General features: G+C 39.9%; 1 protein-coding gene across 1 annotated transcript in view; it reads right to left on the reverse strand.

The window, feature by feature from the left end:
* Nucleotides 1-15370, reverse strand: part of OPHN1 (oligophrenin 1) — a 354031-nt gene that overhangs the window by 28834 nt on the left and 309827 nt on the right. The gene's annotated exons all lie outside the window — the stretch shown is intronic.

Genomic DNA, 15370 nt, shown 5'->3' on the forward strand with positions numbered 1-15370 from the left:
ACCGTTCAAAATGTAGTTATTTCTCTAACTAAACTCATCACTCTTTGTGGTGAGCTTCATGAGGTGAGCTGGAACTTCCAACTCTTTTCTCTTTTGTGTCTGAAAATTATTATTGCAAGAATGTCTTTCATTCTTCTTAAAACCCATAAATGAGTAAGACCATTCTGCGTTTTTCTCTCTCTGTGACTTATTTCACTCAGCATAATAGATTCCGTGTACATCCATGTATAGGAAAATTTCATGACTTCATCTCTCCTGACAGCTGCATAATATTCCATTGTGTATATGTACAACAGTTTCCTTAGCCATTCGTCTGTTGAAAGGCATCTTGGTTGTTTCCAGGGTATATTCCTAGGAGTGGGATAGCTAGATCGTATGGGAGCTTGATTTCCAGTTTTTGGAGGAATCTCCATATTGCTTTCCATAAAGGTTGAACTAGATGGCATTCTCACCAGCAGTGGATAAGAGTTCCTTTCTCTCCACATCCCCGCCAACACTGTTTATTCTCATTCTTTGTGATGTGTGCCATTCTCTGTGGTGTGAGGTGGTATCTCATCGTTGTTTTGATTTGCATCTCCCTGATGATTAGTGATGTGGAACACTTTTTCATGTGTCTTTTGGCCATTTGTATTTCTTCTTTGTCAAAGTGTCTGTTCATTTCTTCTCCCCATTTTTTGATGTGATTAGATGTTTTTTCTTGTAAAGTTCTGTCAGTGCCTTGTATATTTTGGAGATTAGCCCCTTATCTGATGGGTATTGGGTGAATAGATTCTCCCACTCAGTGGGTGGCTCTTGTATCCTGGGCACTATTTCCTTTGAGGTGCAGAAGCTTCTCAGCTTAATATATTCCCATCTGTTAATCTCTGCTTTCACTTGCTTGGAGAGTTCAATTTCCTCCTTGATGATGCCTGTAATGTCCTGGAGTGTTTTGCCAATGTGTTGTTCTATATATCTTATGGTTTTGGGGCTGATATCGAAGTCTTTAATCTATTTGTATTTTACCTTCGTACATGATGTTAGCTGGGGGTCTAAGTTCAATTTTTTGCAAGTGGCTATCCAATTGTGCCAACACCACTTGTTGAAGAGGCTTTCCCTGCTAAATTTAGGATTTCCTGCTCCTTTATCAAAAATTAGGTAATTGTATGTCTGGGGAACATTTTCTGAGTATTCAAGCCTATTCCACTGATCTGAGGGCCTGTCCTTTTTCCAATACCATGCTGTTTTGATAACTATTGCTTTGTAGTACAGTTTAAAGTTGGAGAAAGTAATTCCTCCCATATTCTTTTTCTCAATGATTGCTTTAGCTATTCGAGTGTTTATTGTTCCAAATGCATTTCAAAAGTGTCTGATCCACTTCTTTGAAGAATGTCATGGGTATCTTTAGAGGGATAGCATTAAATCTGTATAATGCCTTGGGGAGTATTGCCATTTTGATGATGTTAATCCTGCCAATCCATGAGCAGGGTATGCGTTTCCATTTCCGTGTGTCCTCTCTTATTTCTTGGAGCAGAGTTTTATAGTTTTCTTTGTACAGGTCCTTCACATTTTTAGTCAAGTTGATTCCAAGATATTTGAGTTTGTGTGGCACTATCGTGAATGGGGTTGTTTTCTTAATGTCCATTTCTTCCTTATTACTATTGGTGTATAGAAAGGCCATTGATTTTTTGTGTGTTAATTTTGTAGCCTGCCACCTTGCTATATCAGTCTATTGTTTCTAGAAGCTTTTTGATAGTCTTTAGGGTTTTCTAAGTAGAGTATCATGTCATCTGCAAACAGTGAGAGCTTGACTTCTTCCTTTCCTATCTGGATTCCCTTGATATCTTTTTCTTGCCTAATCGCTATAGCAAGCACTTCCAGTGCTATGTTGAATAGGAGTGGTGAGAGAGGACAGCCTTGTCTTGTGCCAGAATTTAGAGAGAAGGCTTTTTGTTTTTCTCCATTGAGGATAATATTTGCCACTGGCTTGTGGTAGATGGCCTTAACTATATTGAGAAAGGTTCCTTCCATTCCTATCTTGCTGAGCGTTTTGATCAAGAATGGGTGTTGGACCTTATCAAATGCTTTCTCTGCATCTATTGATATGATCATGTGGTTTTTATTTTTCTTGTTATTGATGTTGTGTATTATGTTGATAGATTTACGGATGTTAAACCAGCCTTGCATTCCTGGGATGAAACCTACTTGATCGTAGTGGATGATCTTTTTAACGAGGCATTGAACCCTATTTGCCAGGATTTTGTTGAGGATCTTTGCATTTGCATTCATCAGCGATACTGGTCTGTAATTTTTTTTTGTAGCATCTCTGTCTGATTTAGGTATCAAGGTGATGTTGGCTTCATAAAAGCTATTTGGAAGTGTTTCCGTTTGTTCAATTTCCTGAAAGAGTCTTACCAGGATTGGTAGTAGTTCCTCTTGGAAAGTTTGAAAGAATTCATTTGTGAATCCATCTGGGCCTGGGCTTTTGTTTTTCAGCAGACATTTGATTACCGTTTTAATTTCATCAATTGTGATGGGGGTGTTTAGATATGCTACATCCTCTTCCTTCAACTGTGGAAGATTATAAGAGTCCAAGAATTTATCTATTTCTTCCAGGTTCTCATTTTTAGTGGCATAGAGTTTCTCAAAGTAGTTTCTGATTACCCTTTGAATCTCTGTCATATCAGTAGTGATCTCTCCTTTTTCATTCCTGATATGAGTTATCAAGTTTCTCTCTCTCTCTTTCTTTGTTAGGTTTGCCAGTGGTCTATCAATTTTGTTATTTTTTCAAAGAACCAACTTCTGGTTTCGTTGATCTTTCGGATTGTTTTTTGGGTTTCCACTTCATTGATTTCTGCTCTCAGCTTTGTTATTTCCTTCTGTCTTCCTATTTTTGGGTCCTTTTGTTGAGCACTTTCTAGTTCTATTAGCTGTGTCATTAAACTACTCAGGTAAGTTCCTTCTTCCTTCCTGATGTGTGCTTGCAAAGCTATACATTTTCCTCTCAGTACTGCTTTTGCTGTGTCCCATAAGTTCTGATAGTTTGTGACTTTATTGTCATTTGTTTCCAGGAAACTTTTGATTTCATCCTTGATTTCTTCTCGGACCCACTGGTTATTGAGTATGAGGCTGTTTAACTTCCAGGTGTTAAAGTTTTTCTTCTGAGTCCCTTTGGAATTCACAAATAATTTCAGAGCCTTGTGGTCAGCGAAGGTATTGTGCAAAATTTCTATCCTCTTGATATTTTGGAGGTATGTTTTATGTGCCAGCATGTAGTCTATCCTGGAGAATGTCACATGTACATTGGAGAAGAATGAGTATCCAGGTTTCTGGGGATGAAGTGTCCTATATATATCCACTATGCCTTTTTCTTCCATTTCTCTCCTCAGGTCTAATATATTCTTGTTGGGTTTCAGTCTGGTTGACCTATCCAGTGTTGACAAAGCTGTGTTAATGTCCCCCATAATGATTGTGTTGTTATTCATATTATTTTTCAGATTTGTCAACAGTTGTATTAAATATTTTGCTGGCCCCTCATTCGGTGCATATATGTTTAGGAGAGTTATTTCTTCCTGCTCTACATACCCCTTGATTAATATAAAATGTCCATCTTTGTCCCTTACAACCTTCCTGAGTATAAAGTTTGCATTATCTGCTATTAGTATGGCCAGTCCAGCTTTTTTATGGGTGTTGTTTGCTTGGATAATTTTTCTCCAGCTTTTTATTTTGAGTCTATGTTTGTTCTGACTATTCAGTTGCGTTTCTTGTAGGCAGCAGAAGGTTGGATTGAGTTTTTTGATCCATTTAGCCACTCTGTGTCTCTTGACTGGTGCATTTAGTTGATTGTCGTTGAGGGAAAGAATTGTCCTGGGAGTTAATGCCATCTTTATATCGAAATTTGGTGTGTCTTTTGGTTAGTCTTGTCTTAAATTAGGTCTTTCAGTTTTCCTCTTAAGACTGGTTTTGTGTCTGTAAAGTTTCTGAGCTGTTTTTTGGCTGTGAAACCATGTATTCTTCCGTCAAATAGGAAAGTGAGTTTTGCTGGGTATAGTATTCTGGGTGAAGCATTCTTTTCATTCAGTCTTGTCACAATATCCCTCCACTGCTTTCTGGCCTTGAGTGTTTCTGGTGACAGGTCTGCTGTAAATCTCAAGGATGCTTGCTTGAACATAATTTCTCGTTTTTATCTTGCTTGTTTTCAGAATTCTGTCTCTATCTGTGGGATTTGTCATTGTGACTAGGTGTGTCTTGGGGTGGTTTTTCTGGGGTCTCTTTTGGTTGGTACTCTTCGAGCATGCAGGATTTGTTCACATATATTGTTTAACTCTGGAAGTTTCTCTTTAATGATGTTCTTGACCATTGATTCTTCCTGGAAATTTTCTTCCTGGGTCTCTGGGACTCCAATGATTCTTAAGTTGTTTCTGTTGATCTTATCATAGATTTCTATTTTCATCTGTTCCCATTCTTTGACTAATTTTTCCATTGTCTGCTCATTTGCTTTAAGTTTTTTTTCCAATCTCTCCTGCTGTATGGAATTGTTATGTATCTCATCTTCCACAGCACCAAGTCTATTCTCAGCTTCTGATACCCTGTCCCAGAGCTTATCCATTTTGTCATTCACTTCGTTTACTGACTTTTTCAGGCCTGTTATTTGACATGATATTTCAGTTTGGAGTTTTGTCTTTTCTGTCTTCATATTTTCTTGGTTCTTGTTAGTGTTCTGTTCAGCCTGATGTCACAAAAAGGGGACCCAGTTTCTGCAAAAGCTAGCCGGTTTTTATATTTTGGAGTCCCGCCCTGAATATGGCCTCTGGGAGAGCGAGTTTTCTTGAGCCTCTTTTCACCCCACTCCCAAGAGTTTCATGCAAGAGGACAGTAGACAGACATGCAAAGTTAGCACTCGCCTTACTCCCAAGAGTTTCACGCAAGAGGACAGTAGAAAGACATGCACAGGTAGCACTCAGTTTTTCACAGTTGGGCCCCACTGGGCAGGCATAGTTTTGTGGATTTTCCCAGCCTGATGTCACAAACAGGGGACCCAGCTTCTGCAAAAGCTAGCCGGTTTTTATGTTCTGGAGTCCCGCCCTGAAAATGGCCTCTGGGAGAGCAAGTTTTCTGGAGCCTCTTTTCGCCCCACTCCCAAGAGTTTCACGCAAGAGGACAGTAGACAGTCATACACAGGTAGCACTCACAGTTTTTCACAGTTGGGCCCCACTGGGCAGGCGTAGTTTTGTGGATTTTCCCAGCCTGATGTCACAAACAAGGGACCCGGCTTCTGCAAAAGCTAGCCGGTTTTATGTTCTGGAGTCCCGCCCTCAAGTATTGCCATTTTAATGACGTTAATCTTGCCAATCCATGAGCAGGCTGTGTTTTCATTTCCGTGTGTCCTCTCTCATTTCTTGGAGCAGGGCTTTATCGTTTTCTTTGTGTAGGCCATTCACGTCTTTGGTCAAGTTGACACCAAGATATCTGAGTATGTATGGCACTAATGTGAATGGGATTGCCTTCTTGATGTTCATCTCTTCCCTATCATTATTGGTGTATAAAAAGGCCATTGACTTCTGTGTGCTAATTTGGTAGCCTGCCACCTTGTTATTGTTTCTCAAAGCTTTTTGGTAGTCTTTAGGGTGTTCTAAGTAGAGTATCATGTCATCTGCAAACAGTGAGAGCTTGACTTCTTCCTTTCCTATCTGGATTTCCTTGATATCTTTTTGTTTCCTAATCGCTATATATGTAAATCCATTGCTATGTTGAATAGGACTGGTGCGAGTGGACAATCTTGTCTTGTACCAGAATTTAGAGGAAAGGCTTTTAGTTTTTCTCCATTGAGGATAATATTTGCCATTGGCTTGCAGTAGATGGCTTCAACTATATTGAGAAAGGTTCCTTCCATTCCCATCTTGCTGAGAGGTTTGATCAAGAATGGGTGTTGGACCTTATCAAATGCTTTCTCTGCATCTATTGATATGATCATTTGATTTTTATTTTTCTTGTTGTTGATGTTGTGTATGATGTTGATAGATTTATGGATGTAAACCATCCTTTCATTTCTGGGATGAAACCTACTTGGTCGTGGTGTATGATCTTCTTGATGATGCATTGGATCCTATTTGCCAGGATTTTGTTGAAGATTTTTGCATCTGCATTCATCAGGGATATTGGTCTATAATTTTCTTTTTGGCAGCATCTCTGTCTGGCTTTGGTATCAAGGTGATGTTGGCTTCATAATAGCTGTTTGGAAATGTTCCCGTTTTTTCAATTTCATGGAAATCTGTCTAGGCTTGGTAGTAGCTCCTTTTGAAAGGTTTATAAGAATTCATTAGTAAATCCATCTGGGCCTGGGCCTTTCTTTTTGGGCAGATATTTTACAGTTCCAATTTCCTCAATAGTGATGGGGAGTTTAGATATGCTACATCCTCCCTACTTAACTGTGGAAGGATATAAGTGTCTAAGAATTTATCCATTTCTTCTAGGTTCTCATGTTTAGTAGCATAAAGTTTGTCAAAGTAGTCTCTGATTACCCTTTGGATCTCTCCAATATCTGTCGTGATCTTCCCCTTTTCATTTCTAATACAGGTTACCAGATTTCTCTCTCTCTTTCTTTGTGAGTTTTGCAAATGGTTTATCAATCTTGTTTATTTTTTCAAAGAACCAACTTCTGCTTTCGTTGATCTTTTGGATTGTTTTTTGGTTTTCCACTTCTTTGATTTCTGCAGTCAGCTTTGTTATTTCCCTCTGTCTCCCTATTTTTGGTTCCTTTTGTTGGTCATTTTCTAATTTTATGAGCTGCGTCATTACGTTATTCAGGTATGCCCCTTCTTCCTTCCTAATGTGTGCTGTAGAGATATAAATTTTCCTCTCAGGACGACTTTTGCTGTGTCCCATATATTCTGGCAGTTTGTGTCTTCATTATCATTTGTCTCCAGGAAAGTTTTGATTTCCTCTTTGATTTCATCTTGGAATCACTGGTTGTTCAGTAACAGGTTGTTTAATTTTCAATTGTTAAAGTTTTTCTTCTGTGTGCCTTTGCAGTTCACATCTAATTTCAGAGCCTTGTGGTAAGCAAAGGTATCCTGCAAGATTTCTATCCCCTTGATTTTATGAACGTATGTTTTATGTGTCAGCATGTAGTCTATCCTGGAGAATGACCCATGTACATTGGAGAAGAATGTGCATCCAGGCTTTTTGGGGTGGAGTGTCATATATATATATATACTTGTCCTCTTTCCTCCATTACTCAATTTATAGGGCTAGTTTCTTTTTGTTGGGTTTCAGTCTGGTTGACCTATCAAGTGTTGATAGGGCCGTGTTGAGGTCTCCCACAATTATTGTGTTATTATTGATGCCTTCTTTCAGATTTGTCAGTACTTATATAAGATAATTTGCTGGTATCTCATTGGGTGCATATATGTTTAAATAGTCTGATATCTTCCTGTTGCACATATCCCTTGAGTAGTACATAATGTCCATCTTTGTCCCTTACCACTTTTCTGAGTAAAAATTTGGTGTCATCAGATATTAATATGGCCACCCCAGCTTTTTTAAGAGTGTTGTTTGCTTGGATGATTTTCCTCCAGCCTTTGATTTTGAGTCTATGTTTGTTCTGGCTGTTCAGGTGTGTTTCTTGTAGGCAGCAGAAGTTTGGATTCATCTTTTTGACCCATTTTGCCACGCTGTGTCTTTTAATTGGTGAATTTAGTCCATTGACATTGAGGATGATGATTGTCATAGGATTTAATATCATCTTTGTAGATAAGTTTGCTGTGTTTGTTGGTCTCTCTTCTCTTAAAGTAGACCTGTCAGTTTTTCCTTTAAGGCTGGTTTTTCATCTGTGAAGTTTCTGAGCTGTTGTTTATCCATAAGCTATGTATCTTTCCTTCAAACCTGAACTTGAGTTCGGCTGGGTGCAGTATTCTCAGTGAGGCATTCATTTCATTCAGTCTTGTCACAATATCCCACCACTGTCTTCTGGCCTTAAGAGTTTCTTGTCACATGTCTGCTGTAAGTCTTAAGGATTCTCCTTTGAATGTAATTTCCCGTTTTGATCTTGCTGCTTTCAGTATTCTATCTCTATCTGTGGGATTTGTCATTGTAACGAGGATGTGTCTTGGGGTGATTTTCTTTGGGTCTCTTTTAGCTCGTACTCTTCAGGCATGCAGGATTTGATTGCATGTAGTCTATAACTCTGGGAATATCTCTTTGATGATGTCTTTGACAGTTGATTCTTCCTGGGTATCTTCTACCTGGGCCTCTGGAACTTCAATGATTCTTATATTGTTTCTGTTGAGTTTATCAAAAATTTCTATTTTCATCTGTTCGCATGCCTTAAGTATTTTTCCATTGTTTGCTCGTTTGTTCTTATGGTTCTTTTACAATTTCTTCTGCTGTGTTGAGTTTTTCTGCATTTGATCTTCCAGGAGGCCGATTCTGTCCTCAGATGCTGTTACCCTGCTGTAGATGCCATCCACTGAGTTTTTCAGTTGAGCTACCATGTTTTTCAGATCTGTTATTTCAGTTTGGAGTTTTCTGATTTTTGTCTTTTTGTTCTGTTCAGATCGATCTTGCTTTCTTTGAGTTCTACAAACATCTTCCATATTTCTATTCTAAATTCTTTATCCGTGAGGTTAATCAGATACTTGGAATTTTTTAGGTCATCTGAGCTATCATCTTCATTCTCTTAGAATGGTGTTTGCCTGCAATGTTTCCCCATTGTCATGCTTGTAGTGTGAGTTTTTCTGGGTGTTGTGGTGGGGTTCATTGGTTAGAAAGAGTGTGCTCTTATGCTCAGTGAAATGAGTCAAAGGGAGAGGGGTAGACATAGAATGATCTCACTCATCTAAGCAATATAAGGAAAATAAAAGGCAGTATAAATGTAATATTTAAGAGATTAGGGATAATTAAAAAGACAAGTCCACGGCAGGAAACATGCCACAAAAAGCACAGTGTGCAGTTAGAGTAGGGAAGGGCCTATTATGAAAGTGATATTCCTGGCACCCCTTTATTAATAGTGGTATAAACTACATTTTCAGATCTGTGTTTTGCAGATCTGTTATTTCAGTTTAAAGTTGTCTGATTTCTGTCTTTTTGATCTGTTAAGATCGATCTTGCTTTCTTTGAGTTCTACAAACATCTTTCATATTTCTATTCTAAATTCTTTATCCGTGAGGTTAATCAGATACTTGGAATTTTTTAGGTCATCCGAGCTATCATCTTCATTCTCTTAGAATGGTGTTTGCCTGCGATGTTTCCCCATCGACATGCTTGTAGTGTGAGTTTTTCTGGGTGTTGTGGTGGGGTTCATTGGTTAGAAAGAGTGTGCTCTTATGCTCAGTGAAATGAGTCAAAGGGAGAGGAGTAGACATAGAATGATCTCACTCATCTAAGGGATATAAGAAAAATAAAAGGCAGTATAAATGTAATATTTAAGAGATTAGGGATAATTAAAAAGACAAGTCCACGGTAGGAAACATGCCACAAAAAGCACAGTGTGCAGTTAGAGTAGGGAAGGGCCTATTATGAAAGTGACATTCCTGGCACCCCTTAATTAATAGTGGTATAAACTACATTTTCATAAAATCGAAGAGAGAAAGAATGAAGTAAAATGCCTGCTCCAGAAGCAGAAAGGGGAATGTGAGTGGGAGGGTAGAGAGCCTCAAGGAGGACGACGAGGGAAACTGTTGACATTGGTGGCAGAAAATGTGTACTGGTGAAGGCTTTTCTACATTTTATGACTAAAATTCAATCATGATCAACATTTTCTGTACAAAAGAAAACAAACCTGTATTGTGAACAAACTGTAACCATGGTGTTTAAGTTAAAAGTAAATTAAAAAAAAAAGAAAATTAGGAGCCAGAGAGATAGCACAGCTGTAGGGCATTTGTCTTGCATATGGCTGACAAGGGAGGGACCCAGTTCAATTCCCAGCATCCCACATGGTTCCCCAGCCTGGCAGGGACGATTTCTGTGTGCAGAACCAGGAGTAACTCCTGAGCGCCGCTGGGTGTGATGCTGGGTGTGACTCAGAAATCAATCAATCAATCAATCAAATTTAAAAAACAAGAAAATAAAAATAGGAAATTAAGAGAAGGTATTGTGTGACATAATTTAAAATATATCAGATTTTAGAGGATATGTTTTAATTTTGTTTTCCTTCAATGAATTTTAAATGTTTTCATGTTTCATAGAAATTACAAGTTATTTATGTACATTCTCATGAAGAGTATCTTACTAATTTTATTTTAAACATAGAGATCTTGTGAGACATATAGTAAGGTCCAAGATAATTAACAGAAATGCAAACAACTGGTCAAAATATCAATACATGGAGAATAAGGGTATATAGAAAATACTTGGGAAAATTAAATTAAATTAAACATTGAATTTATAATTTACATAAGAGTATTGGAAATAATGCTTTATTCAAAAACCTTAAAATCAGTAAAAGATAGTCTCATAAAAAATTAAGTATGGTGCCATAGCCATAGCACAGTGGGTAGGTTGTTTGCCATGTAAGCAGCTGACCCAGATCCTTTGAGCATGTCAGTAGTTACTCCTGAGAGATTCTGGGCATGGTCCAAAACAAAAATTATAAACTTAACTTTATTAAGAAAGAAAGTTTGAAGGTAAATACATTTTGTTTCTTTCAAAACTGAAGAAAATACAGTAAATCAAAATAAATCAGGAAGCATGGTTATCATATTTCATTGATTCTGAGGCCCACTATTTATTTTAATATTTCTTAAGTCAGAAATTGTCTGCAATTTCTATTGATGCTGTAATAGTGTAACCATGTTGTGACCACCTAGACATATAATAACCTGGTTCTGATACCTGGTAGCAAAACCAAAGCCCTTGTGTATGTCAGTCAAAAATCTATTTATGCACCATTTGAATATAGAATATGAGTACTGGTGGAGGTTTGCAATGTTTTAAATAGCACTTCCAGTTAAAAAAATAAGAATGTAAAATGTCATATACAGAGATGCCTTGAGAGACCTAAAGATTCTAAGTATGTTACCTATTCAAACTGATTTTTTGAGAATTAAAAATGTCTTAAATTCAAATACAATTTTAGCATTTTGCAAACAAATTTTTAAAACGTTTTGATTTTATTGTTTTTCACTTTAAAATTATAGAAAAAACTGAACAGACAGAGGCAGTGGTGTCCTTATTGTGAATTAGAAAAGCCATTTTTACACTAAAGTCAGCATGCCACGAAGAAATGAGAAGCACCAGGAGAAGAGGAGGGGCTTTTCAAACCCTTCCAGCTGGGGTCTGCTGAACCATATGGTATCATAAAAACTAGGGAGACAGAAATATTGACAATTTGGTCCTCTTTATAACTAAGAAGAACCATTCGCACACTCAGGTCAGTGCACCTTAAAAAGAGTGTAAAAGATCTGCTCCAATCTGCTGCGTGCATTTCTTCCAATGAGCCACACTGCAACATATAATAAACCCACTATACTGCAATGGTCACACCATGCTCAGTGAGCAAAGATAGTAGCTCTAAAGAACAAATAAGTACCACCCAATTACATAGCCTCTCTGATACAGACTTAGAGGAGAAATGTTGAGTTGTTCAAGAAACTCATGGAAACCATGAAATTAATAGCTAATAAGTTTCAAGAGGAAATAATAAAATTTCAAACAGAAATGACAGAACTGATAAACTTGGTATGTCAAATAAAAACTCACTTAAAAGCTGTAGTCTCCCAACAAAAAAACCTCACCAGAAAAGCTCTTTATGACAGAATTAGTGAGCCCAAACCGCATAAATTGAGTATGGATTGCTGGATGTGACCCAAAAACTAAAAAAAATCTTCTAGTAGATTTGAAGAAAGACAATAATAGCAACAACATAGTAGTTGGATATTTCAACACTGCCCTGTCACCTCTACATATGTTAACCAGGCTAACACTCAAAAAGGAAATACTGCAGCAGGAGACATAGTGCAGCAGTAGGGCATTTGCCTTGCATGCTGCTGACCTAGGAGGAAATCTGTTTGATTCTTGGCATCTCAGATGGTCTCCGGGCCTGCCAGAGGCAATTTCTGAGTGCAGAGCCAGGAGTAACCTCTAGAACTGCTGGGTGTGGCCCAGAAATCAATCAATCAACCAATAAAGTTTTTTTTTAAAAAAAAGGAAATACTGGTATTGATGGAAAATATGGAAGAGAGAGGAATAGTTTGGCTACTCATATTTTTGATGGAGTTATTTACTTAAAGAATTGTCTTCTTCTCTTTGATTATAAGTCTGTGTTTGCTCTGACCAAAAATTTTTCTTGTAGGCAACAGAATGTTGCATTCAAATATATATTCACATATTATGGCTTTTCATCCACAAAGAAGAAAAATATACTTTCTTCTCCAATGCACAGGTTTCGTTTTCCAAAATAGATCACATGATGGACCACAACTTACCTCCATAAATTTAAGAGTATATAAATTGCATTGACTAGCTTTTTTGCAATAAAAATTGAAGTGAATTATTAATACAATAAGATTGTTTACTGCCACGGCCACCCCCTTGTAAAGAACCCTGACCCTGATATCATGACTAATGAAGGTACCAAGCTTAAAAAAACTTAGCTTCTGTACCCACAACGGAGAACACTAAGCTCAAGAAGCTGCATGTATCCACAAGGGAAGGCACTAGGCATCAAGAGACTTTGGCTGTCTGTCCATGAAGCACTCAGGAAAACGGGGAAACTGATACGGGTTGTGGCATAAATCTTATTTGAGACATAACTTCACTAGCATCCTAAGTCCTTTTTTTTCTCTCTCTTAAAGACCACTCAGATTTCTGTAAGCCCACTCTGTCATGATAAGTTGTGTATGCTCAAGCAATTCTTTATTTACAGTCTTATGAAATTTTTAGCTTTGTTGTTAGCCTAAATGCAGTCATATTAATTTTTAATATTTTAGCTCAGCCCAGAATCCATGAATTAGATAGAACAAGGACAAAGCAATAAAAAATGTCAGTCTCTGGAAACTGACCTTGCAAGCAGGTACAGATGGCTGACCACAAAGAATGGTTTCAGAATAGAGGATAACAGAAGCTAAAGGTTATGTCCAGGGTCTTTAAAGATAAACATGCGGCTTGGCTATATATATTTTCTGCACAGTGTGAGAAATAAGTTATGCCTGCAATTATGATGCTTTGCTAAGCAATTTAGTATAAGTGTGACTGCTTTAATTAATCACAATAAATAGAATTTCAACCTCACCTCTGAGTGTCTGAACTTTGATGTCATCACTGATGCCATGCATCTACCTTCGTAAGGGAATTCTGTAATTTCCTTTGTGTCGCTCCCTGGCTTAAAAAAGCCTGTGGCAGTTTATCATAGCAAGTTAAACGACATGAGCCACCATATAAATAAAATAAATAATAAAATCATATGATTATGTCAATAAAACAAAGAAAGCACTTGACAGATCCAACACCCATTCAGGATAAAATCTTTCAACAAATGGAAAATTAGGGCTGAAGTAATAGCACAGTGGGTAGGGCATTTGCCTGGTATGCGGCTGCCTGGGTTCAATCCATGGTATCCCCTATAGTCCCTCGAGACTGATAGGAATGATTTATGAGTACAGAGCCAGGAGTGGAGTAACACCTGAGTTCACCAGATGTAACTCCAAAAAAAAAAAAAATTATTTGAAAAAAAGGAAAATGAAGGAAATTTCCTCATTACAGAAAAAGGCTTTTACTACAAGCCTACAATACACATTATGCTTTGTATGGCACAAAATAAGTTTATTTATAATCTCCACTTCTATCCAATACAGTACTAGAAATATATACCATACCAATTAGGCAAGAAAATGATAAGAATACAAGGACCAGATAGAAAAGAAAGGAACCAAGCTCTTCCTTTTTCTTCATGTTTACAGATTACATGATACTATATTTTGAAAAACTTAAAGACACTACAAAAAGCTTCTAAAAATAGAATTGTATAGAATAGTGGCCAGATACAGAATTAATCTGCAAATATCCATGGCTCTTCTATATATAAGCCATGAAGAGATATTAAAAAATCTATCTCGGGATTTTTAGCAGCACGGGCGGGCAGCTGGCAGACCTCCCTATGTGCCAGCGGCCTTTTGGCCTGGCCTAGGGTGGGGGGCCCGGACCTGGGTCACCCGAACCCCCTCTCCCCCTTTCCTCCGGATCTCCAGGTGGGTTTCTGGGAGGAGCTCATGGGGCACCCTGGGTTTTCCCCACTCCCAGGCCACGTCCGGGGACCGGCCTAGGTTGGGCTTAAATCCCTGTCCTTCGGGCTTGGGAGGGTCTCTCTCCCTTCCTGGAGCTGGATTTTTAGCAGCACGGGCGGGCAGCTGGCAGACCTCCGTATGTGCCAGCGGCCTTTTGGCCTGGCCTAGGGTGGGGGGCCCGGACCTGGGTCACCCGAACCCCCTCTCCCCCTTTCCTCCGGATCTCCAGGTGGGTTTCTGGGAGGAGCTCATGGGGCACCCTGGTTTTTCCCCACTCCGAGGCCGGGTCTGGGGACAGGCCTAGGTTGGGCTTAAATCCCTGTCCTTCGGGCTTGGGAGGGTCTCTCTCCCGTCCTGGAGCTGGATTTTTAGCAGCACGGGCGGGCAGCTGGCAGACCTCCGTATGTGCCAGCGGCCTTTTGGCCTGGCCTAGGGTGGGGGGCCCGGACCTGGGTCACCCGAACCCCCTCTCCCCCTTTCCTCCGGATCTCCAGGTGGGTTTCTGGGAGGAGCTCATGGGGCACCCTGGGTTTTCCCCACTCCCAGGCCGGGTCTGGGGACCGGCCTAGGTTGGGCTTAAATCCCTGTCCTTCGGGCTTGGGAGGGTCTCTCTCCCTTCCTGGAGCAGGATTTTTAGCAGCACGGGCAGGCAGCTGGCAGACCTCCGTATGTGCCAGCGGCCTTTTGGCCTGGCCTAGGGTGGGGGGCCCGGACCTGGGTCACCCGAACCCCCTCTCCCCCTTTCCTCCGGATCTCCAGGTGGGTTTCTGGGAGGAGCTCATGGGGCACCCTGGGTTTTCCCCACTCCCAGGCCGGGTCTGGGGACCGGCCTAGGTTGGGCTTAAATCCCTGTCCTTCGGGCTTGGGAGGGTCTCTCTCCCTTCCTGGAGCTGGATTTTTAGCAGCACGGGCGGGCAGCTGGCAGACCTCCGTATGTGCCAGCGGCCTTTTGGCCTGGCCTAGGGTGGGGGGCCCGGACCTGGGTCACCCGAACCCCCTCCCCCCCTTTCCTCCGGATCTCCAGGTGGGTTTGTGGGAGGAGCTCATGGGGCACCCTGGGTTTTCCCCACTCCCAGGCCGGGTCTGGGGACCGGCCTAGGTTGGGCTTAAATCCCTGTCCTTCAGGCTTGGGAGGGTCTCTCTCCCTTCCTGGAGCTGGATTTTTAGCAGCACGG

Source organism: Suncus etruscus, chromosome X (genome assembly GCF_024139225.1).
Source record: "Suncus etruscus isolate mSunEtr1 chromosome X, mSunEtr1.pri.cur, whole genome shotgun sequence".
In the NCBI taxonomy this organism is placed as follows: domain Eukaryota; kingdom Metazoa; phylum Chordata; class Mammalia; order Eulipotyphla; family Soricidae; genus Suncus; species Suncus etruscus.